Raw genomic sequence first — 27516 nt, forward strand, 5'->3', positions numbered from 1 at the left:
GATAAAAATTTAATTGACATGTTACGTTCAATAAAAACTTTCCAACAATACTCACTTTTATTAAAGAAAAATATAAATGACTGCAAATTTAGACAGCTCCCATATTTATTAACATTTTTTGAACAAAATCAAGAAATGCTTCGCTATGATTTAAAAGAATTTATTCGAGAAATAGAATTAGTTGAGGAAGAAATAAATTCAAGATTTAAAGATTTTAATAAAACTGAAATGATTGTATCTTTTATCAATAATCCATTTCAAGAAAACTTGAACATCGCAGAAATTTCAAATAAAATTAGTGGGCTGTTTGATATAAACCAAGCTGAAGTAGAACTTGAGATAATAAACATTCAGAATAGTTTACATTTAAAATCAATAAACAATGGTCATTTGAAAGTATGCACATGAAAAATTCCCAATATTAACTGATATTGCGTGAAAAATTCTGTCGTGTTTCAGATCGACATAGTTGTCAGAACCCGCTTTTTCAAATATGACCGTCATAAAAAATCAATTAAGAAACCAAATTACAAATGATCATTTGGATGATTATCTGCGATTGGCCACTTCTTCATATCAACTTGACTATAAAAATATTGCAAGGTCCAAACAATGCAAATTTCACATTAACTTTTTTTTTTTTTTTTTTTAAAAAATCAACCAGTATTTCCTGTAACTTATGAGTTTGTAATCAATCTGTTGTTTTTTCTGACTTTGGTTTCTCTATTTATTTCTCTATTTTGGTTTTCCAAAATAGAGAAATAAATATTTTATTCCAATATATTTGTTTTGTTTTTTTTGTTGTATTAAAATAATTAAAAGTGATAAATTAATTTTTAAATACACAAATAAAGTTTTTAGTTGTGTATTTTTTTTAGTTGTTTATTTGTGCATAATCAGATATCAGGTTGGGGGAATGTGATCTATATAAGAGAGTAGATTGCGGAATAACTTTATATACAAAAGTAGCTCGCGTAGTAAAAAAGGTTGAACACCACTGGTATATACTATCTGTTCAGAGCTCTATCCATACTTCAAGAAAAACAACATTATGGTTGCCAATATTCTTTTTTTTTTGTTGCTATCTGGGATTTGTGTAATATTACAGAAATTGTGTGGTCTATTAAAAAAATTAACACATAAAGCTGATTTCCATACTTAAAATCCATTACTTTGCTCCTTTATCCATTTGTCACTTCAATGTAGTAAAAAATGGCACAATTCACCGTGTATGTGTGTGTATGTGTGTGAGTGTGCATGCGTGCGTGCGTGCATACACATAGAAATGAAAATAAGATAATTTTGTACTTACAAATTGATGCACTTATATCATGAAAGACTGGACGATGTCCCCCTTTTCACAGATATCAGGCTGGTCTGCTAGCAAAATCATCAGGCCAAATATTTCAGATGATACTATAAATAAAGTTAACATTTCCATTATAAAATACAGAAAATATTACAAATAATAAAACAACATGAATAAAAAGAACAAAACAACAACACTGCATTCTTGGGCAGTGCCTCTTAAACCAAGTATTACACCAAATCGTTGACTACTCATATTACATAATTACAGCCAAAATTAGACTTCCTGTAACTGATTTTAAGCTGATTATTATTATTAAGAGAGACCTCCAGGGAGGTCACATACTACAAACACCAGCTATTGTACTTATTCTTGAATTCATTCACACTGCTTGCACTCACAACATCCAATGGCAATCCATTCCAATCACGCATCCCCCTCTGATAGAAAAATCTAGCCCTCACACCCTTCTTGGCGGCCTTCATTCTCAGCTTCCAAGGATGCCCTCTTGTCCTTTCCCCACCCTCCATAAATTGAAAAATTCCAACTGAAATCCTGTATGATCCTTTAAGTTTGTGAGTCTCAATCATATCACCCCTCTTTCTCCTTTTTGCTAGTGTCTGCAGTCTACAAATTCTCAATCTGTCTTCATAATCAGTATTCCATAATCCTGATATCATTTTTAACACCCTCCTTTGTACTCTATCCAATATATCAGAATCATAACGGAAACCAGACCTGCGCACAATAGTCCAAGTAAGGTCTTATCAAGGCCTTGTAAAGAGACAAAATAACATCCTTATCTTTACATGTGAACGTTTGTTTCAGCATTGTAATTATCTTTTGAAGGGAAGGCAGAAGCATTAGCAGGTCATCTCTACCTATAGGAGTTGGCAAATGGTGTGCCACCCTTTTATAATAAATTACTCTGGATTTAGAGAAAGATGTTGAAAGTTTATTTTACACTTGGTTAGAGTATAATAAATTTAGTTTAATCCTTTATCCAAGTGTGAGCAAACAAAGTTTGCGCCTGAAAGTATCTTCAGGACAAGATGGTAAGGTGGTACAACACCAGGTCACTCCTTACAAAGGTGGAGCAAGCCACCAACACTCCTATCTCAGTATCTCCCATAATGCAAAACACATCTCCTTGCGGATATGTCTAATGTTATGCATTAAGGGAAGGGCCACAACCCAGACTAGTTTCGACCTTTATTGAGGTCTCTTCAGTGGGAGCCAGGCCCAAGTGGAGATAGCAGGTAGAAGCATTAGCAGGTCATCTCTACCTATAGGAGTTGCCAAATGGTGTGCCACCATTTTTTTAATAAATTACTCTGGATTTAGAGAAAGATGTTGAAAGTTTATTTTACACTTGGTTAGAGTATAATAAATTTAGTTTAATCCTTTATCCAAGTGTGAGCAAACAAAGTTTGTGCCTGAAAGTATCTTCAGGCAACTCCTATAGGTAGAGATGACCTGCTAATGCTTCTGCCTGCTATCTCCACTTGGGCCTGGCTCCCACTGAAGAGACCTCAATAAAGGTCGAAACTAGTCTGGCCCTTCCCTCGATGCACAACATTAGACATATCCACAAGAAGATGTGTTTTGCATTATGGGAGATACTGAGATAGGAGTTTTGGTGGCTTGTTCCACCTTTGCAAGGAGTGCTCTGGTATTGTACCACCTTACCCCAGTCCTGAAGATACTTTCAGGCGCAAACTTTGTTCGCTCACATTTGGATAAAGGATTAAACTAATTGTTGTTTATTATTTTAACGGTATAATAGAACACAGAAACTAAGTAAATAATTAATTTATTAACCTTGATGCTGATATTTCGCTGGTATTATAACCAGCATCTTCAGAGCACAAAAACACTGTTTGTCACAATACGCGAGACTAAAACAACATGGTGTACATTAACAAAATTGTAGCAGCAACACAAAGACTAGAGTCCTGATTTTGGCGCCCTCTATTTGAAAAAAAAAAAAAAAAAAAAAAAAAAAAAAAAAAAAAAAAAAAAAACGCTATCATATATTGCTAGAGTCCTAGAAAAGTGCTAGTTTTTCCTTAATATGACTGTCTCCCAGATCTTCGGCAAGTTAATACAGCCATATTTGTTGAGATTTGGGGTGTGTTTTAGGGCTTCTGTCGCCTCTAAGAACAATCTCTCTGATTTATATGGGTTTCTGTGTAGTACTTTTGTGTTTTTCCAGTTGATCCTGTGTGCAGGGGTATCCAGAGCATGGTCTGCTAGGCCCGACTTCCCATAATGATATTTCCGGACGTATCGTTTATGTTCGCTGATGCGGATATTCACAGTTCTTCCTGTTTGACCGTAGTAGGCTTGATTGCATGAGCAGGGTACTTGGTAGACTCCTGGATGTGATAAAGGAGGAATGCTGTCCTTGGGTGAGCGGATGAGGGTGTTGCTGCTACAATTTTGTTAATGTACACCATGTTGTTTTAGTCTCGCGTATTGTGACAAACAGTGTTTTTGTGCTCTGAAGATGCTGGTTATAATACCAGCGAAATATCAGCATCAAGTTAATAAATTAATTATTTACTTAGTTTCTGTGTTCTATTATACCGTTAAAATAATAAACAACATGTTCGACGAACACATAAGTCTGTCCACACGTTTAAGGATTAAACTAAATTTATTATACTCTAACCAAGTGTAAAATAAACTTTGAACACATTCGTTGTTGTAGCACTCACCACCCATTCTGGCAATGCATTCCACTTGTTCACCACCTGCCAATTCTTCTGTATCTAATTGGTAGGCTCCTCTCACCAGCTTATACATCTCAATCATATCACCCCTCCTCCTATCAACTAAGCTCTGAAGACCACATTCCCCCAATTTGTCCTCATACTCAATATTGCAGTCCCAAGACAGTCTTAGTTATTTGCCTCTGCACTCTCTCCAATATTTCCTCCTATCACAAATATAGTCAGGTGACCAGATCTGTGTACAGAAATTCAAATGAGCCTAATTAGCACCTTATAGAGTGGAATTATCACCTCCTTATTCTTAAATGTCAGCATTCTTTGCATTACAGCAGCAATTCCTCCACCTCCTGAAGCAAAGTCCTTTTAATGTGGTAAACCTCAATCCATTTTCTTTGACCAAAGTGCATAACTTTACACTTAGCAACACTGAAATGGCATCCTCATTCTTTAGCACAAAGAACCAAATTACTCAAATCCTCTTGTAACTGCATCAGAAATTCCTGACATTACTCTTCCTAAATTAACAATCAGCAAACAAATGAATATCTCCTTTCACACTGTGAAGTATACCTTGATATATAAGTTAAACAGCAGTGGTCTCAGAACAGAACCCCTGTGGAACCCAACTGTCAATCTTCTATCATTTTCTATTATCACTATACGAGATATTATTAAATCTAACACTCGAGTCCCACATGGTGCTTCAAGCCATAAGATAACCGTCCCTGAGTAGTTCAGAAATTTGATCTCCTTAATCACACATGATATTTCCTGCTTCCGGTCAATACTTCCATAATTAAAGTTGCCTATTATTATAACCCTCCTGTGGCTCGCCAGTCTTAGCTGTCTTAAAATTTCAGAATCATCTCTCTCTCTCTGCATTCTCTGGCCAGTAGCAACATCCCACTAAATATCTAAAATTTTGTGCTAACCTCATGCCAAACAGCCTCAAAGCCACTACCATTATAGCTTTCTTCAAGTTCCACCTTGAGATGACAGAACTGTTCTCAAATAATCAGTAATACGCCACCTCCTCATTTATCTTTTCTGTCTTTTCGAAAAATGCTATAGCGATCACATTCTATTCCTGTAAACAAATTATCTTCCAAACAAACACACGTAATAACTACAGTAATAAGTTTTAATAAGTAAATATTTCATCCTAAGTATCTTAGGACATCTTCCGTACAGTTAATTCAAACAATACTAGGAATAACATACAGTTAGGGTCCATGATTACAATGGAATACCAATATGCGTACAGTAGCGTGTTACAGAATTAAATTTAAAAAATTATCTTATTTTAATGTAATTTTTTTTTCCCTACAGTTATATTTTAATTTAATTCTATAACACACTACTGCACGCATATTGGGATTCCATTGTAATCATGCGCCCTAACTGTATGTTATTCCTGGTATTGTTTGAATTAACTGTACTGACGATGTCCTAAGATACTTAGGATGAAATATTTACTTATTAAAACTTATTGCTATAGTTATTACGTGTGTTTGTTTAGGTTTCATTGTATAATAACATCATCTTCCGTTTACTACATCTCACTGCCACCAATGATTTGAGCTGATATCAAGGCTACAAATTCTGCACCCTTATTCCTAATACTCCTTATATTCCATATGTTGCCTATGCTCCCCTGAAAATTTCAATCTACCGAAACAAAATGAAGGTGTTATAAAAACATGAGGGGAAAGGATCATGTTCTCTGTTGGCACAATTCATGTTCTCTATAAATTATACTGTGCAGGGGGAATGAAAAGTTCTGATAAACACCTAGAACAAAAATGATATTAAAGCAACTCTTCTTATATATCCTAAAAGAAAAAGAACAAATTATTACAATTTGATGAAAGAAAGGGGTTCAAGGGATTTTAAGATATGTTCTTTCTTGTGGTTATATCAGATACTTGAATATAATTTTTCTTCTAGGTGTTTATCAGAACTTTTAAGCCCCCCCTTGTAACTAATTTATACACTTTAAACATAGCTGCACTAATATTGCTTAAAGTCCGCTAAAAAAATTCAGTCCAACTGAACTAAAATAAAAAGCAGAGATTGCACTGTTTTTTTTGACAATGAAAATTATCAGCATATCTGTTAATACTATAGATATTCCTAAAATAGTTAAAATTGTGACTAATACTAATCCATGCTGGAGAGCTGGAAAGAAAAAATAGAAGACAGACTTATAATAAGCTGAGTATGCTGAACAAAGCTTGGAAATGTTCATCGGATTTGTGAAAACCAAAAGTTATTACAATTCTCTAACTTCATAGAATTTAAAAGAACCTATCCTCATAGTGAGTGCAAAATATCCACTTTACAAACTTATCATTTGTATGTATACCACTTGGCTGAGAGAAAGAGATTTGGCATACCAGCAATCCATTAGTTGCATAGTGGTATACTGCAGAAATAGTAAGTTTGTAAAATGGATATTTCAGACTTACTATGAGGACAGGTTCTTTCAAATTCTATGAAATTAGAAGCTGGTGAAGATATAAGTGTGCAGTACTCACTTGGTGCTCCAGTCCTCATTTGCAAAAACATTGCACACCCTATCCCACCTTACTGGGGGTGTGCAATGTTTCTGCAAATGAGGACTCTGGAGCATCAAGTGAGTGCTGAACACTTATAAGCATATCTTCACAAACTGGAGGAAATACCAATTAGATCCAGAGAAGATATATGACTTTCACTGTCTGGTGCATGAACAATGACTTGCTTATTAGAGGCCCGAAGTGTGATTACATACACTTGGTCTTCAGAGTATGGTCTCTTGTTTCGACCTATCCTGGGCATGCTAACACACCATAGTAGAGTTAGGAGGCTTTCTGATCATCTAGTGACTTATCCAACAAAGATGATCTTATCAATTTTAAAGAATTTGCATTTTATATTTTTCTTTCTAATTTTGGGTTTTAATGTTGTATATGAAAATGTAAATTTTAGTCTAATAAAAGAAATGTATTTCGTAACACTGATGATGCTACTCTCAAGAAACTTCTCTGTGTTCCTACTAATGCTAAGTACTACTCAAGATAGCAAATGAGCTGTCCTGCTCAATATGGAGATGTGATGCAGGCAATAAAATAGAGGAGTGGCAGCAGTTTTGAGCCAGTGTAGTATGAGGTGGAGGTAGACAGAACCAGATTAGTAAGATGGTGCTGTAAGTAGGGCCATCATAACCCACAACAACTAAGGCAATACCTAGGAGTGCCAAGTTTAGAGGGTGACAAAAACTGGCAAAATTGTATCACAACTATAAAAACACAATTTTCTTTTTTAATTTTACATATTTTCTTGAATTTAGAGGTAGCAAAGTAGTACTTGGGATGTTTAAGAGTCAAAGCTGTATAACTGGGAGGAGACCTCCATTTTAAGGGAGGAGAACCGAATAAGCCTTTTAAGGGAGACGAACCGAATGAATGAACGAACGAATGAAAGAGGATGGGCTGGCCAATTCTAATTGTCTTAAGCCACAACAACATGACAGAATTTCATGCCAGCTCAGAAGGGGGGGGGGGTCACTCAGTTAAATAAGGCCTCTGTTGTTTTCATCATGGAACCAGGTCAAACAGCATAAAGTCAGCCACTGGAACAAATCCTGAAACACATCCTAACTCGATGTCAGCAGAGTTCAAGATTGTACTATCAAAAGAAGAAGCATCAATGGAAGAGAAATGGAACTGGTAGAAGAATTGGATAAGTACCAGATCAACATAATAGTGTGACTGAAACGAAGAATACAAAAGCAGGTGAGATCTTTCTAAATGACAAATACAAATGTAATATTCAGGCAATAATCAGGGGAAAGGAGAATAGCTATAGTATTCAACACTAAATATGAGGCTAATCTTCTTGAATGTCAGGCAATATCAAGTAGAGTGATGTGGGCAAATATCAGAATGGGGAACTGGACAATGAGACTTATTTGTGTTTATGGTCCCACAGAAGAAATGGAGGAATTTTTTGAGGCATTAGAGAAGGCAGGTGACACAATGAAAAAGCAAAAGTCAATTCATTTCAGAGATCTAAACAGGATAAAGAAATGATTACTAAGTATGTAGAAATGTTTTGGGAAAATTTGTAGAAAAATGCAAAGCTAATAATAATGGCAAATGTCTGGTAGTTTGTTCAGGACATAGATTAGTTATTATTAACATCATGTTCCAACATAAAAATATAAACAAATTCACATGGAGAGAAGATGAAAGAAATAAGTCTCATTGACTATGTTATAGTTATATCAATGTTTTCCCAATGGTTCAGAACACAAGAGTATACAGAAGATTTGAAATCGGAAGTGACCACTACTTAGTTTTGAGCAGGATAAAACTGCATTTCATATTGAAAGGAAGAGTATGTAAGAAAGTTTTAAAACGAATCAAAGTCGAGCAGCTTTCAGAGGTGAATTGTACACTCAAATACACAAACATCCTTGGAGAAAAAATGAAAGAGTTTGAAAATAAGAACCAAACCTTGGAGATTCAATGGCAAACTCTGAAGAAAACATTCATTGATTAAGCCAGAGAGGCATGTTGGTAGATTGCCTGCAAGGATAAAAATCAGAACTACATGGTGGACTCGAAATTAAAGAGGCAGTCAAGGAAAAGAATGAAAGGATATCAAAAGATTCTGGCAAGTAAGCCAGTTTGTGACTTAGAAAATACAGAGAAAAATGTAAGAAAGCAAAGCACTGCACAAAATTAGCTAAACAAAAGTCATGCAAAGACAAGAACAGAAAATAAGTATCAGGAAGGTAGCAAAATATTCTGAAAGTTATTGAAAAAGCTTGGAAATGGAGGAAAAAGTACTGTAAAGTAATCAGAGATGATAAAGGTGACATGAAAACTAAAGATATTCTAGATGTATGCAGTAATTACATTGAAAGACTTCTAAATGAAACAAGTAGTATCAGCATGGTGGTAGAAAATTCTCAACAGCAATGCAGTCAGGAATACATATCCATACTTGAAGTACAAAAAATCATCAAAAACCTGAAATGTGGAAAAGTAGCTGGAGTAAATAAAATTTGACTAGAAATGCTCATTTATGGAGATACAGTGGCAGCATTGCAGAAGGCCTGGCCAGAGGACTGAATTCCAAATGATGGAAGCAGAACTCTCATAGTACCATCTATAAAAAGGGAAAGAAACAATGTGAGAATTACAGAGATATTTCCTTCTGAGTGTTCCTGTTAAAATTTAGGCAAATATACTTGAGAAAGATCTAAAAAGAATTGGGAAAGAAAGCTTAGTGAAGCTTAAATTCAGGACAAACAGAGGTCATTAGGATTAGATTTTCACTTTAAGACAAACATCAGTTGAGAAATCTTAGAAATATAACAAGGATTTCATCATCAAATTCCTGACATGTACTCTCAAGGGGTGTACAGGATATGAAAGTACTACATGAAAAACTTGCACCACCACCACCAACTTCCTATCTACAATTTTCCTCCAAATCGATCTCTTACCTGTCAAGACTCCAACATTATCAGATCTTATATTTCAGTCTTCTAATGCACTTTTTACCATATCAATCCACCTATATCTTGGTCTTCCTGGCCAACCTGGCAGAGAACACTTGTTTTCCTAATCTTTCCTCTCCCATTCTGTTTAAGTGACAATACCACATGAAATTAGCTCTGCTAACACATTTCTAGATGCTAACAATGTCAAGTTCTTTCCTAATATCCCCATTTTTAATATGATATTGCCATTGATGCCATCTGTTCACACCCTCTAATCTTTCTCAGGATTCACATATCTATGGTCTTTAGTCTTTGGCCAAGTGTTTTATTTCTAACCCAGCTCTCAGATCCATAAGTTAAAATTGGCTTGAACACTGTCTTGTACATGGCTAATTTAGTGTTTTGACTAATTTCTCTCTTAGCAAGAATTTCTCTCTCTCTTAATAAGGATTTGTATTTAAGTTTTGTTAATATGGAAAAGGCATATGACAAGGTGTCAAGAAGGAAGCTCTTCAAAACACTAGTTATATGGTATAAATGGGATATTATATTAAGCTGTAAGATAGCAGTTAGAATTGTAGTACAGGAAGATGGTTTAATGTAAAATCAGATGTGAAACAAGGGTGAACATTATCTCCACTGTTATCATCATCATCATACGTATCAAGGATTTAGGCCTAGTATGGCCTGTTCCAGCCTTAAAAGTCATCGTTGAATCGTTTAAGAGGACGTCTTGGTTTTCTTTTTCCTAATGGCTTGTACTTTAAGGCTTGTTTTCTTTAAGGTAATCTTTCTTTCTTGTACTTTAAGGTAATCTTTCTGTTTTCATTCTTTGAACGTGTTCCATCCATCTATGTTTATATTTTTTTAATTTTTTCAATTACTGGTTCTTGGTTTAATTCTTTCATAATATCTTCATTTCTTTTGTGATCAAATAGGGTATACTTTGCAGTTTTTCTCATAAACTTCATTTCTGCTGTTGTTAATCTTGTCTTTTTGTTTTATTGTCCAGATTTCGCTTCCATACATTAAGACCGGTAGGGCTAATGTATTGTATACTTTTAGCCTGGTTTGTTTTTGAACTAGGTTTGGTTTAAATATAGAGTTAATTACTCCTGTTATTTTTAAATATTTTGCAATTTTTATGTTTATATCTTTTTCATTTTCATAAGTGATCATACATCCTAGGTAGTTAAATGAATTCACCTGTTCTAAGATCTTGTTATCTAATACTATTTTAGTTCTTGCTGGATCTTGTCCTTTAAAGGCCATAGTTTTTGATTTTTCCGTTGATATTATCATACCATAATCTTTGGATATCTCATTTAGATTTAAAATAGCTTTCTGTAAGTTATCTTCAGAATTTGTAATTATTATTTGGTCGTCTGCAAAGAGGAGAGTGTTTAAGTTAACTGTAGGTGAAAATTTAATTCCTTGATGTAAATTTTTACTCCATTTTATTATTATTTCATTTAAGTAGATATTAAAAAGAGTTGCTGAGAGGGGACATCCCTGTCAGACCCCTTGGTTTATCTCTCTTGTATATGATAGCTCATGATTTAATCTTATTTGTATTTGATTATTTTCATATATACTTGTGTATATGAAATATATGTATTATATTCATATATACATGATCGTCCTTTTCTAAATCCATTTTGTACCTCTAGAATAAAGTTTTTGGAATATTTCATTAGTTTGTTATTTAAGATTCTGCTGTATATTTTGTAACATGAATTTAGTATACTGATACCTCTATAGTTTTTAGGGTCATCTCTATTACCTTTCTTAAAGATAGGAATCACAATTGCTTTTTTCCATTCTATTGGGGGGATACCACTTGAGTAAATTTTATTTAAAAATAATAAGAGTCTTCCTTTGAATCTTGTTCCTGCGTATTTATATAGTTCTGAACCTAGCTGAACATTATCTCCACTGTTATTCATTATCTATATGGATCACATTATGAAGGAAAGTGGTGTTAAATCTGATATCAAAATTGGCAATGTTAATCTTAGTTCTTTACTTTATGCAGATGATGTTATACTTCAGAATAAATCCAGTATAAGTCTGTAAGATTCTCTGACTAAATTGAGTAACTGTTGTAATAAATTTGGTATAAAAATCGGCAATAAAAGACAAAGACAATGAAAATAGGCAGAAAGATTGAAAACAGCAACTGTATTCTGAATAGTGTTCGTAACTTATTTTAAATGGTATTAACACCAAACCATTTTATAAAAAGACATTAAACATCTTTTTATAAAATAGTTTGTTTGGTGTTGTTAATACCGTTAAAAATAAATCACGAATAACCATCACCACCTAAGCTTATCTATAGATGCCGAATGGTAAAACATTTAAGCACAATTTTTAGTAAAGATAGTAAATTAAATATGGAAATAGAATTAGTAAGTACAATAAACAGTCAGCTGAATTTATGTGGAATAAGAAAGAAATTAGTCAAAACACTAAATTAGCTGGATACAGAAAATGTTCAAACCAATTATAACTTATGGATCTGAGAGCTGGGTTAGAAATAAACCACTTGATCCAAGACTGGAGGCCTCTGATATGAGTTATTATTATTATTATTATTCAGGCTTCTATGGGGTCAAAAGACTCATCATGGGAGGTCCTTTCCAAGAAACACAAGTCTATCAAGACTCATCGAAGGAGGTCCTTCCTAGGAAACACAAAGTCTATCATACCACTCCTTGAATGTATTGACCGTTCTCGCTCTCACCACTCCATCAGCAATGCATTCCATGGTTCAACCACCCTCCATGCAAAGAAACCACTCCTCACCCTCTTTCTCACAATTTCCTTTCGTAACTTCCAGGGATGGCCCCTTGTCATGCTCCTTCCCGCTGTTCAACTAAGTGAAAGAACTCCCCAGTGTCAACTCTGTAACTACCTCACAACAGTTTAAAAGTCTCAATCATATCACCCCTCCTCCTTCTATCCACTAAACTCTGCAGTCCACACTCTCTCAGCCGATCCTCATAACTAACATTGTACAGTCCCGACACCATCTTTATTATCCGCCTTTGTACCCTTTCCATAGTTAATTTATCCCCCTTCAAATCCTGGGGACCAGATCTCAGAACAACAGTCTAAGTGTGGTCTGATCAAAGTCTTATACAACGGAATGATAACCATTTTATCTCTGCAGGTCAGTGTCCTTCTCATTATTGCAGCTATCCTCTGTGTTACCTTCAATACCTTTGCAATATGTCCCCTAAATTTCAGGTTTCTATCAATCATCAAACCCAGATCTCTTGTCTTTCCTACTTCCTCCAGTTTAACTCCTCCCATAGAGTATGCAGCGTCCCATCGATGTGTCCCAAACCTCAAAACCTTACATTTTGCTGCATTAAACTGACAACCCCATTCATTTGCCCATCTATCTAGCTTATTCAAATCCTCTTGCAGGGCTACCACATCTGCACTATTACTAATAACCCTTCCCAGCTTCGCATCATCAGCAAAAACAACCGAATATCCCCTTGCAATCCACAGACAATGTCATTGATATAAAGGTTAAACAATATAGTCCCAGTACTGAGCCCTGTGGAAACCCACTTGTAACCTTCTGCCTCTTTGATATTGCTCCACCACACACAACTCTCTGATACCTACAGCCAATCCTGAATCCAGTTGACCAATCTGACATCCAGACAGTGCTGCAACTTGAATATTAGTTTATCATGTGGCACTGTCAAATGCCTTTGCTAAGTCTAGGAAAATGGCAGTATATGCCTTTCCCTCATCTAATGCTCTTGTAACTTTATCATAAAAGGCTAGCATATTGCTAAAACAAGAGTGCCCCTTCACAAATCCATGTTGACTCTCACTCATAACATTACCCTCATCTGCCTAATGCTGTATATGGTCCCTCATTACTTTCTCCAAGATCTTACTAACTACTGATGACACACAAACTGGCCTATAATTAGACATTTCCAGTCTGCTACCATCCTTATGCACTATCTTACCTTCCTTCCATTCCATGGGCACCTTTCCCGCAGCCAGACTTTCATTGAAAAGCCAGGTCAAGGGCAATGTCAGTTCCTTAGCACATTCTCTCAAAACTCATGGTGAAATACCATCCAGTCCACACAGCTTTACTAACATCCAGAGTACTCAGTATGTGGAACACACTCTCCTTCTGCACCTCTAAACCTCGAACCTGCTCTATCCCTCTAGTATTCAAATTGACTCCTCCAGGATGAAATACTCCAATAAAGTGTTCATTGAACAATTCCACTATGTCCTCTGCATCAGTCACTCTATTCCCATTTTTATCCCACAATGTCATTCTTCTATAGTCATTTCTCCTCCTACTGGCCACATAGCTAAAAAATTCAATAGGATTTTCCTTGGATCTAAGGGCCAATCTTTTCTCATATTCCAGTTTTGCTTTCCTTACTATACTAGTCACTCTTCTGGCCTGTGTCTTATATTCTTCATGCATCTTCTCTTCACCTGTCTCCTTATATCTCTTCCATAGCCTCTTTTTCGCATGTAGCTCCTGTTTAATATTGTTTGTCATCCACTTTACTCCAAATTGTGTCCTCTTCTTCACTCGTGGAATACAGCATACCATTGCTGCTAACAAATATTCCTTCACAATTTCCCAAGCACTAATGATATCCCGGCCTTCCAATTCCTCCCTCCACGAAACTTCCCCAAGTTGACGTTTAAGATTATTATAATCACCTGCTTTATAATTCCACATACATTCCCGTCTCTTTGATACTCCTACATGTCTATTCATTTTCCAAGTCAAAACCATATGGTCACTCTCTCCAACTGGTGGGAGAGATGTCATCTCAGTTATTATCAGCTCTTCTGATGCTATAACCAAATCCAAAACTCTTGAACCTCTTGTTCCCTCTGTTACATGTTGCCTAAGACATTTGTCACTCAAGAATTCTAGAAATTCCATTACCTTATTGCTATATGCATCTTCCTTTCCCCAATCTATACTGCTGTAGTTAAAATCTCCCATAACAATCATTCTTCTTGCACTTGCCATGCTCAACTGTCTCAACATCTCCTGGTCCCCCACCCTCTGTGCTCCTTGGTCTGTAGCAACATCCCACTAAATATCCTGTCTTGCCCACCTCCACCTCACACCATATGCTTTCAAATCATTAGTGTCACAGCTTTCCAAAGCCTCCACTCTTAGAGGACACAGGTCGTCACTTATCATAAGCAGTACTTCACCACCATGCTTTCCCTTCCTATCCTGTCGAAAAATGCTATACCCAGCAACTTCTATTCCTGTTATTATATCCTCTTCTGTCAACCACGTCTCCGTGATCCCAATAATCTTTGGCCAGGCTAATGCTATCAGCGCCACCAATTCCTCTCCATTATTCCGAATACTCCTGGCATTGGTATAAAGCATAAAAATGCCATTGTTTCTATACCCAGCATTATCCCCTCTTAACTCCACTGGGCTCAACGTTACCTGATGTCGTCCCCCGTCTCCCAAGTACCCATTCCTACAAGTGGCCACCCCCTGCTACCATCCACACTGGGACACACTGACTCGTTCAGAACAGCAATCTCTCCAGATGCCTACGTCCTTCCTCATTCAAATGCAGGCAGTCTCTCACATACAATTCCTCTCTGCTCTCAAACACACTCCAAGCATCCACATATACCAGTCCTCTCTTGTCACACATTCTTGCTATTATGTCATTCAATATCACCGTTCTTCTGCTCAGCTCGACATTATCATACCTAGGCAACACATACACACACACACACACACACACACACACACAATCTTTCCTCTCACTGTCTTCTTTAGTACAGTCTTAAGCACGAATCTGATATCTCTCGCTGTCCTATTTACACCACCACTCAAGTGATTTGTTCCTACCATCACAATCATCTCATCCACCCTTTCACCTCTCTTAATTGCCATAGCCACACTTTCTATTGTTCCTCCTGGCAAACACTCCTCATGGATCCTATCTTGAACACCACAGATCATTGAGTCCCCCATACATTGCACCTCTTACCACCATATTCCTTGATTGCTCACATGCATCCCTCACTCTCGTAACAGTTGCTCTCTGTGCTCCCCTACTTACCTGCCTTCCTGACATCACTCTATCTCTACTCCCTGTGCTCCCTTGCATTCCTTCTCTCCTGCTGTTTCCATTCTTTCCTCTTCTATCATTCCTATATCTGACACTCATTCCCTCTCTTCCACTTTTCCTATTCTCACCTCTTCTATCATTCATACAACTCTCTCATTCCCTCTCTTCTACTGTTCCCATTCTCTCCTCTTCTATCACTCCCATAACTCTCTCATTCCCTCTCTTACACTGTTCCTATTCTCTCTTCTTCTGCCATTCCCATAACTCTCTCTCTCACTCCTCCTCTGATTTGCCTTGCATTCATCACTTCTGAGAAAGATCACTTCTGAGAAAGATGGCTTCAATGGCAGTATTGCATTAAAAATGAGGATATTAGGAAAGAACTTGCCATTGTTGGCATTTAGCTATGTTAATAGAGCTAATAGTAATAACAAACAGGTTAAACCCTCTTCTAGACTCAAATCAACCAATAGAACAAGCAGGATTCCATAAAGGCTTTAACACAATTGATCATATTCATTCAGTAAAACAAATAATAGAAAAAGCAGAAGAAAACCAACTGCCTCTCTGTTTAGCCTTCATTGATTATGAAAAAGAATTTGATTCCATCAAAAGTAATACAATAATCAAAGCACTCCAGAATCAGGGAGTTCGTGGAGAATATATGGACCTCCTCTAGGCAATATACCTCACTGCAAACAACAACAATTCAACTTCACACGAGTAGCAATAAAATATCAATTGAAAAAGGTGTCCGACAAGGAGACTATCACCCAAAATCTTTACAGTAGTCCTTCAAGAAATATTTAATAATATAAACTGGAAAAATCATGTATAAAAAATTAATAACAGAAACTTACACACCTAAGATATGCAAATGATATCATAATTTTTACAAACACTCCAGAAGACCTTAATGATAAAAGACCAATATCATGAAAGCAGAAAAGTGGGTCTAAAAATAAACAGAGAAAAAATTAAAATCATGTTTAATCATTTTGTAATACCAAAAAACATAATAATAGAAATTTAAATGGTATTGATGCAAACACAGATTGATAAGAAAACAACTATTTATTAACTTAAAAGCTAATATTTTGCTGGTATAATATCCAGCATCTTCAGAGCACACAAACAAAGTTTGTTACAAATCCGAGACAACCACAATTTGGTGTAATAGTGGGGCTAGTATAAGTAATTGGAACCATGCAACACAAGACTAAAGCCCTAATATGGTACTATCTAAGTTAAAAAAAAAAAAAAAAAACTGCAGTCCAAAGTTTTGAAAAAATTATAGTAGTCCAAATAGCAGTCCTTGAAACTTTTGAAAAATAGTAGTCCAAAGTTAGAAAAAAATAAAATTAAAAATAAATAAATATTAATTTGGTCTTAGGATGACTGTCTCCCAAATCTTTGGTAGATTTATACAGCCATACTTGTTAAGGTTTGAAGTATGTTTTAAGGCTTCTGTTGATTCCAGGAACAACCTCTCTGACTTGTAGAAGCTTCTGTGCAGTACTTTTGTTTTTTCCAATTGATCCTGTGTGCTGGGGTATCCAAAGCATGGTCTGCCAGACCCGACTTGCCATAACGAAAGTGTCGGATATATTTTTTGTGTTCACTGAGGCAGATGTCCACCGTTTTTCCTGTCTGTCCATAGTAGGCTCGATGACAAGAACAGGTCACTTCATAGACTCCTGGATGTGATAAAGGAGTGAATCTGTCCTTAGGTGAACAGATGAGAGCTGCCAATTTCACATAAGGTTTAAATACAGTGTGCAGTTGGTGTTTGTTAAGTGCCCTAGATATCTTTTCAGATGTGCCTTTAATGTATGGGATGGTGATAGTTTTGTTATAGTCTTCTGTGGTAGATAGTGTGTGTGGGGGGGATTTTGGGGTAGCATTTAGTATTTTATCTATCTTATGGAGATTATAGCCATTGGTTAGGAAGGTGTGGTGCAGGTGAGAAAGTTCAGCAGTGAGAGCAATGTCATTGGAACAGATTGCTCTAGCTCTATGGGTTAGTGTTTTTAAGATACCATATTGTTGAGAAGAGTGATGGTGTGATTGTTTGTGTAAATATCTCCCTGTATGTGTGGGTTTTTCTATAAACCATAAATGATAAGGAACCTTCTGGAAGACTTGTGATCAGTGTGTCCAAGAAGGGCAGGCAGTCATTGGCTTCTAGTTCCATTGTAAAGTGGATTTTAGGGTGCTGGCTATTTAGATGCACTAAAAATGTATTCAATGTGTCTGGGCGATGTGGCCAAATAGCAAAAACATCATCAACATAGCGCAGCCAGAGACTAGGTTTGAGAGTGGCTGTGTTGATAGCTAGCTTTTCCAGATGTTCTATATAGAAGTTGGCTAAGGGGGGGGATCCCGTAGCTGTCCCATCTAATTGTTTGTATATTGTCCTTTTCCATGTAAAATAACCTGACTGTACTGTGAATTTAAATAGCTGAAATATGTCAGGGGGAAATTGTAAATTTAGCAAGTTAAGTGTTTCAGTCAATGGTACATCAGTGAATAATGAGGTGATATCAAAACTCACCATCTGAACTATTTAAGGTGTGGTTTTTCTCAAGTACTTTTTAGGCGGGTAAAATTTTTAACAAAAGAGGGATAAATAAAAACAAAAGAGGGATAATATCACGTAGTGCATAGCATATCACGTAGTGCACTGTTGGGTGAATTTATTTTTGAAAGTTCTCGGCGAGTAACGTATATTTGTTCCCATAATAGTGCTAAAAATATATCCGGCACTTTCGTTATGGCAAGTCAGCTCTGGCAGACCATACCCCAGCACACGGAATCAATTGGAAAAAAAACAAAAGTACTGCACAGAAGCTTCTACAAGTCAGAGAGGTTGTTCCTAGAATCAACAGGAGCCTTAAAAACATACTCCAAACCTTAACAAGTACGGCTGTATAAATCTACCAAAGATTTGGGAGACAGTCATCCTAAGATCAAATTAATATTTATTTAATTTTATTTTTTTCCAACTTTGGACTACTATTTTTCAAAAGTTTCAAGGACTACTGTTTTATTTATTTATTTATTTTTTTTTTAACTTAGATGGCACCGTATTAGGACTTTAGTCTTGTGTTGCATGCTGCAATTACTTATACTAGCTCCATTGTTACACCGCATTGTGGTTGTCTCGCATTTGTAACAAACTTTGTTTGTGTGCTCTGAAGATGCTTGATATAACCAGTGAAATATTAGCTTTTAAGTTAATAAATACTTATTTTCTTATGAATCTGTGTTTGCAATACTGTTTAAATCCAATTCAACATATGTAATGAACACATAAGCCTATCCACACGTTATAATAATACAAAACAATTTCTTGAGAGTCTCTTCATATACATACTTAGGTCATCTCATTGATCTAAACTGTGGACTCCAAAAGGAAATAAATAGGAGAGTTCGACTTGCCTGGAGTGCATTCAGAAAATTGGGAAGCATTTTACAAAACAGTGATGTCCCACTCTGTTTAAAAAGGAATACATTTAACCAGTGTATATTTCCAGTCATCTTATATGGTTGTGAAACTTGGTTGCTAACAAAAGCACTGGCAAATAAATTAACAACTTAAGAAAAATGGAGAGGTTGGTGCTAGGCATCACATTAAAAGATAAGAAGCAAAATACCTGGATAAGAAGCCAGACTCACATTACTGACATCATTCTTCACCATTAGTGACTAAAATGGAAATGGGGGACATCTCTCCAGAAGAGAAGAGAAGATGAGCGATGGACCACCATACTAACGAACTGGATTCCAAAAGAAGGGAAACGAGGCCAAGGATGTCCTAAAAGAAGGTGGAGTGATGAAGTGTCAAATTTTGTTGGGGAAAATTGGTCAACTATTGCCAAGAACAGAGAAAGGTGGAAAGAAGTGGAGGAGGCCTTCGTCCAGCAGTGGACAGAAAATGGCTGAAAAGAAGAAGAATAGAGCTAATGTCAGGTGGGAGAGCAAAGAACACTTGCAAAACAAGTGTTCTAGCAAAAACACTTGCAAAATTTGTTTTGCAAGTGTTTTCCTAGTTGTGATACCACCATTGATGCCATCCATGGCATCAATGGCAGTATCACAACTAGGAGAGAACTAGGAAAGGAAATGTGTTAGTAGAGCTAATCTCAGGTGGAAGAGGAAAGATTAGCAAAACAAGTGTTCTTTGCCAGTTGGCAGGAAAAAGACTTACAGGAAGACTAAGATGGATCGACTACAATAAAAAAAAGTGCCTTAAAAGGCAGAATATTGGAACATGGAATGCAAGAACACTGCTAGAACCACGTAAAATAGAAAATGTGAAAAAAGAAATGGAAAGACTTGAAATAGACATTCTGGACATTAGTGAGACGAGATGGGACAGGGCGATTTCTGGAGTGAAGAATTTCGGATAATATATTCAGGACAAAAGAAGGGCGAGTGAGGTGTTGCAATAATGCTTCATAAAAAAGTTGAAAAGTTAATCACTACAATAATTAACTATAGTGACAGAATCATGGCGATAAGCATTCAAAATGAACCAGTAAACCTCAATATTATAATGTTATGCCAACATCATAACATAGCAATGAAGAAATAGAAGAAATTTATGAACAAAGTAATGATGTAATTTTTTCATGTAGTACTGTCATATCCTGTACACCCCTTGAGGGCACATGGCAGGAATTTGATGATGATGATGATGATGATGATGATAGAAGAAATCTGGAGCAGCTTTAAAGAGAGAGAGAATACAATAATAATGGGAGATTGGAATGCTATAGTGGGAGAAGAGAGCAATGATAATGTTTCAGGAAGATTTGGTCTTGGAATGAAGGAGGAAAGCAATTAATAGAATTTTGTACACAAAAACAGTTTGTTATAGCAAATACACTATTTCAAGTTCCAAAAAGAAGAAGATACACCTGGAAAGCACCTGGGGATTAGATATCAAATAGATTATATATTAATCAAGAAAAGATACAGAAACCAAATAAAAAATTGCAAAAGCTATCCAGGTGCTGACATTAGTAGTGACCATAACCTTGTCTTAATGAAAACAGAACTGAAACATAGGAAACAAATCCAAAGATACAAACCAATAAGATGGAACCTTGAAAAATTAAAAAGAGTAAAGAAGTAATGAGAGTATACCAAGAGGCAACTGATCATAACATTCCAGAAAACATAAATAGTCAGAATAATACTGAAAACCAATGGAACATGATTAAAGAGTTAATTACAAATTCATCAAATCAATTATTGAAAAATGCAGAAAAAGAAAAAAGAAAACATTGGATAACAGATGAAATACTTGGCCTTATGGATGAAAGAAGAAAATATAAAAATGCTGTTAAAGAAGATGTGGCCAAATAAAATATCTTAAAAATCAAATTACAAGAAAATGTAGACAAGCCAAAAAAGAATACCTGGAAGAACAGTGTAATAACATAGATGGATTATTTAAAAATGAAAACATAGAGAAAGCCTATAAAGAAATTAACAAACTGACTTTCAAATTTAATAAGAACATCAAAAAAATGCCATCAAAGATGAAAATGGAAAATTACTAATAGAATCTGAGGATATATTAATGGAATGGAAGAATTATCTTGAAAATCTCTATAATGGCGATGAACTTGATGTTGATATCAGCATAGAAAATCAAAATGAAGATAATCTAGGACCCCCAATAATGCAAGAAGAATTTGATAAAGCACTGTCCGAAATGAGTAAGGGGAAAAGTCCAAGTGTAGACAATATTCCTATAGAACTGCTACAAAATCTAGGTGATGAGACAAAAACCTTACTCTATCAATTAATAGCCCAAATCTATGACAGAGGAGAAATACCAAAGGAGTTTATGAAATTAACCATAATACCAATACCAAAAGAGTATAATGCAAACAAATGCAGCCAATTTAGAACAATAGCTTTAATCCCACTTGTTAGCAAAATTCTGCTAAAAATTATTCAAAATAGAATTTATTCAAAAATAGATTGTCTATCGGATGAAGACCAATTTGGATTCAGAAAGAATAAAGGAACAAGAGAGGCAATACTCTGTTTAAGAACAATAATAGAGAGAAGATTAGACCTTAGTAAAAATACTTACATTTGCTTCCTTGATTTAGAGAAAGCATTTGATAAAGTAAACCAGCAAATACTGCTAAATTGGATAGGAAAATAATTTATCAAATTTACAAAAATCAAAATGGATGGATTAAAATCAATGATAAGGAGAAAATAATAAATATAACGAGTGGAGTAAGACAAGGATGTATACTTTCACCACTTTTATTTAATTTATATATTGAAAAGGACATTCAGGAAACTAAAGATAAAATAAATAGTGGCATAAAGATAAATGGTGAGCAAGTCATGTGTATAAGATTTGCTGATGACATAGCCCTTGTAGCAGAAAACAGAAGAACATTAAAAATAATGCTAGAATTACTAAATAATAACCTTGAAAAATATAAAATGAAAATCAACACAGATAAGACTAAAATCATTGTTACAGGCAAAATCCCTATCAATACAGAGCATATAGACATCAGCAGGGAACAAATAAAACAAGTGAAAAGCTTTAAATATTTAAGAAGCCTAATAACAGAAGATGGCAGAATGAGAGAAGACATAAGATCAAGAATAAACAATGCAAAAGCCCAATTCTCCAAGATGAAAAGCATTTTAACAGGAAACCTCAACCTACAATTGAAAAAAAAATTAGTAAAGACATTGATATGGAGTATTGCACTGTATGGATGTGAAACCTGGATTCTAGGCAGAGAAGATGTAAGAAGACTGGAGGCTTTTGAAATGTGGTGCTGGCGTCGCATGAACAAAATAAAATGGACAGAAAAAAAATCACACCAACAAGTCCTGAGAGAGATAAACGAAACAAGAACTCTAATAAAATCGATCAAAATTAGAAGGGATAGGTGGTTTGGACATATACTTCGACATGATGGACTTGTGAAAAGAATAACTGAAGACAAAATAGAGGGGAAAAGAAGAAGAGGCAGACCAAGGAAAAGCTTTCTTGACCAAGTCAAAGACAGCACGGGTTTGGGGAGTTACCAGGAGGTTAAGAAGAAAGCCAATGACAGAGCGGAATGGGGGAAATGGCTGCTGAGCTACCAGTCCCAAGACTGATGCAACTGATGATGATGAAAAGGCAGAAATATAAGATATGATAAAATATTGGAATCTTGACAGATAACAGATTAATTTGGAAGAAAATTGTTGATCTGAAGTTAGCGATGGTGTAACTTTTTCGTGTAGTACTATCATAATTATTCTGTACACCTCCTGAAGATACATATCAGGAATTTATGATGATGATGAAAACAGTGCTTGTTTAGAGTTGGCACACATACTCTAACAGCAATCCTGGCTGTAAGCTTGGAAATGTGGAAGGTGATAAGAAGTAAATGATAAGAAGTATTTGTGAATATCTTTAGATGAGACGTGAATTTCATTGCCTCGAGCAAGACCACTACCCTTCTTGATGGATATCCAAAGCAACTTGAAAAAATTCAATGCTCAGTCTCTAGAGCAGGTTTTTTAAATTAGGTAAAATATAATAAATAAAGTATTAAAATATTAAAAAAAAATAAAAACCCTTAGTCCACCCATAGTACTGACATACAACAAGTTTACATTTCATGGATGAGAGCCACACAAAAACTGCCTATGTTTTCTCTAGGTATTTTGAAAGCGAGAGGTTTGTGGGTTACAAACAAGAATGGTGAGACAGTACGACAATAGTTATAAAAGTGCACATTATCAAAAGCAATGCAGAGTGATGAATGTTTGATTCGAAAGGTGTAAAAATGCAAATATTAGAAAGCAAGGATTAAAAAAGTTTAGGCTAGATCACCACTCAAATAATGTAAAATACAGATGTCATAGAATACATTATATTATATTTATGTGTTCCATTTCAGACTTGGTCAATTTATATGCTTTTTTTAATGCCATGACCAATGATTACCTCAAGCAACTATCAATGTTTGCAGCAAACATGTTAGCTACATATACGGTATGGTGCAAAAAGAACACTACTGAACTTCGACACCTCCCCCTTTAAAGTATACGTGCTATGAGATATACTGTTCAACTGCATGCACATTAATAGAACAGCATGTGTAGAGTCTACACTATTACATTTAGCTGTAGCAGTGGCGTTGATGTTGGAAGAAAAGAAATTTATTGTTGAGCATTATTTTCGTTCATAGAGAGTTGGTAGAGTAAATGGTGCAAGCCTATGATATGTTTGTGAGCAACTTCTTCATCGTTTCCATAAGTGTGCCTCCAAACAATGTTGTCATTGTTGCCTTAATCGAGAGGTTCCGACATACCGGGAGCGTAATGCCTCAATGAGCATTTGGTGAGAGACCACGAACTGTTAACACAAATGAGAATCACTAGCATGTGTTGGAACAAGCGTCACAGTCTCCAAAACACAGTCAATGCCAAACAGCAGTAAAACTTGGGATAACAAGCAGAAGGTCACTACAGAGAATCCTTAAGGGTGCCTTTTCATACATATTCAGGTGGGTCAGTGTTTAACAGCACAAAAGATTATGATGCATGGCAGGAATACTCTGCACGCATGCATGCATGCTGGTCAATGTAGATCCATCCATCCTCCATACTGTCTGGTTTTCAGATGAACCGCATTTTCATTTAAATGGTCATGCAAACAAACAAACCTACAGGTTTCTTTCTTGAGACCAGAATTTGTCCAAGAGAAACTTTCTTGCAGTGAAGAGGTCACCACATGGTGTGTGGTTTCTGGCCATGGCATAATTGGGCCTACTTCATTAAAGAGGGAGGGGGGGGGCTCATTTTGAGGTTCACAAAATTCCAGTACTCTTCACATTCTCCTGACCTCACATCGTTTGATGCCTTCGTTCAGGGTATGTTGAAAGAATGGATCCATTCCTACCCCCCCCCCCCCGTGACCTGCCTTCAAACCTTGATGAACTAAGGGATAAAATTACACATGCCAGCAGATGTCCCAACCCTTATTCTCCAAGATAACAGAGAATCTTCACATGCACTATAAAACCTGTTTTGAAAGACAAGGTGCCCATTTCAAGTGGGCGCCTTGAAATGCACGTAATCTAGCATCATTAATGCTTTATTCAGCCAAGATTCCACCAATAGTTGTGGATGTACATATCATCATGTGTAAACATATATTTCATTGTTAATAAACCTGTTAACTCCATTATATCATAGTTATTCAGTATACTGTTTTTTTGTACCATACTATATGTTGTTTATTGATCTATTAAACATAAAAAAATCATACAACAGTGATTTATTACTATTTTTTAATGATACATGATCACTGTCATGCATGTTTCCAGTTAACACTTATAATATGCTTGAATCACTCTTATGAAGAAATTTCTTTTATATCATCCTAAACAAGGGTAAAAACAGAATGATTCAAGACATACTATCAATAAAATAAACCATTAAGTCTACACACATTAACTTTTACACATATATATCTATATATATATATATATATATGACCCACACACAAATGGTTGCAAGCCTTATAACATATTCAGAAGTGAGTGATCTGTGGCATGGTCCATATGAAGATAAACTGAGGGTGTGTGGATTGCAGAAGTTGATTGATAGGATATGATAGAAACATTAAAGTTCCAAGTTAAATTAAAGTTAAACGTTAAAGTTACAAGTATAGCCATTCTGGTCTTGCAGACCATGCTCTGGATACTCGCCACAGAATACGGTGGAAGAAAGCAACAGTAATATACCGGAGCAAATATAAATTCGAAAGATTATTTATGGAATCAGCCTCTGCCCTAAGAAACTCTCCAAACCTCAACAAATTTGGTTGTATGCAACTGCCCCAAATTTGGGAGGCATACATCAGCAGACCTTCAGCCCAACGGCCAAGAACGCCTACTTAGCCCACCAGAGGGCACCATCAGGACTTCTAGGAGAACGATAGCTTCATATCTTCATTCTCAGTTACTGTATTGTTAGAGCCTGTGTGCACCTGCCTTTTTGTAAGTTCCTTTTGAAAATGGCAATGTGACATTGCTGAAATATCGGAAATATTTATTAAAGTATAATTTAATTTATATTCGGATCTACGTTGTTTCAATTCCCTAAGTGATTTAGATAAACATTAAAGTTGCTTAAAGAGTTTTATAGGATTCACGCAGGAGGGGACAGAACAAGGGGTCATCCCTGGAAGTTGAATAAAAGTGTGGTTAGGTTTTAGATTTTGTGCTTGGAGAGTTGTGAATGAGTAGAATGAGTTGCCAGAGTCTGTTGTGAGCGCTTTGTCTGTTAATAGGTTCAAGGAGAGGTATGATAGATTGTGTGGATAGGTTGGGTCTCCCGTCAGACTCCATGGAGGTGCTTGTACAATAATAATAATATTAGTGCCATACGTGGACACAAGAGGTGAGAAGAATGAAGGAATGTGTTCACTTTTTTTTTTTTTTTGAACAGCTGAAAACTGTATTCTTTGAGGAAGACAGAATGGAAGAGTCTGTTCCACAGAACAAAAAAGATAGAATGAAACAATAAAACAGGAGGCAGAGAAGGTGGTTTAGCAAGCTTCAAGCTGAGCTGTAAACAGGTGTGGGTTGGCAGCAGCTCTTGTTCCTATGATTTTGGAGCAAAGTGGAAGAATGATAGTGGCCAATTCAACAGGGCATTGTCCATGGAAATATCTGTAAGAGGCATAAGGCTGCAACAACTAAACATCTATGGGAGAGGGACTGAAATGGATCCATGAGAGAGGAATCATTAACTAGATTGCTCACTTCTGGATAGCATCAAATAATCTTAGGATTTTGGTGCACCACTCAAAATATGTGAGCAATATTCCATGGTGGTTTGGTAGATTTAGGATTTGTATAGAGTTAGCAGCTACAAAAAAAATGTGAAACAGCATCTTGAGCAGAAAAGTGTTTTGGTGGCTGCAGAAGCTATAGTTGAGATGCTAGGATAGGCTGGAGGTGCAGGTCAGTTCGACCAAGGAGGAAAATCTTATTATGTTTTATCAGGTTATTACTACTGAAGATTAGAAGAAGAAATGTTAACTGTTTCTTGCAAGAGATCAGACAGGACTGAGGTTCTATACTTAAGTCTACAAGGTTGTTCTTACCCCACTAGTATATAGCTAGGAGACTGAAGTTCAAGACACTGGTTATGATGGATCTTGAGGTCTAACAACTGGGAAGTACAAAATTTGTCAAATGAAAAGGAAAAATGAAGTGCATGTACTGTCACCTGTGAAACTACAGATAGGATCTGAAGTCTATGAGAGCAGGCTATTAATATACAGGATGAAGAGAGGAGGTGAGAGTATGAAACACTGTACAGAACCCAGTTACAGAGGATGGAAGGCAGACTACAGAATGATAGTTGGGTAAGTAGACCCTTCTGTCAAACCTAATCAAATGATTTTGAGATGTCAAGAGTGACTACATTAGTTTCTGAATTTTTCATTGCTCGAGTCCAGAGGAGGATGGCTAAGGCTAGAAGTACTGGCTATGAATCGAGAGTGGTAGAATCCATATTGCTGGTTATCAATTAGTTGGTGGTCTCTAGGTGGTGCAGAAATTGATTGTTAATAGCCTTCTCCATAGTTTTAAAGAGAACAGAAGCGATAGCAATTGGACATTAGTTTGGAATGGGCTGGATGTGGGCCTGTTTCTTTCCTTGCTGTAGGATAAATGTGAGTTGAATAGGATAGATTGAAGAAGCAATATAGGATAGGTGTTAATTCTGGGGCTTTTAACACAATAGGTGGGATATCATCACAACAAGATGCTTTGTGTGAGTTGCGGTTTGTTT

The 27516-nt window shown here is 36.0% G+C and overlaps 1 protein-coding gene across 1 annotated transcript in view; it reads right to left on the bottom strand.

The window, feature by feature from the left end:
• Positions 1-27516, bottom strand: part of LOC150104850 (uncharacterized) — a 100175-nt gene that overhangs the window by 67878 nt on the left and 4781 nt on the right. Inside the window, exon 2 of the mRNA XM_090396010.1 lies at positions 1313-1416. The gene's annotated coding sequence lies outside the window, so the exon portion shown is untranslated. The remainder of the gene's footprint in view (positions 1-1312; positions 1417-27516) is intronic.

Source organism: Typopeltis vanoorti, chromosome 7, assembly GCF_054136105.1.
Source record: "Typopeltis vanoorti isolate ZY-2024b chromosome 7, IOZ_Tvanoo_1.0, whole genome shotgun sequence".
Taxonomy (NCBI): Eukaryota; Metazoa; Arthropoda; class Arachnida; order Uropygi; family Thelyphonidae; genus Typopeltis; species Typopeltis vanoorti.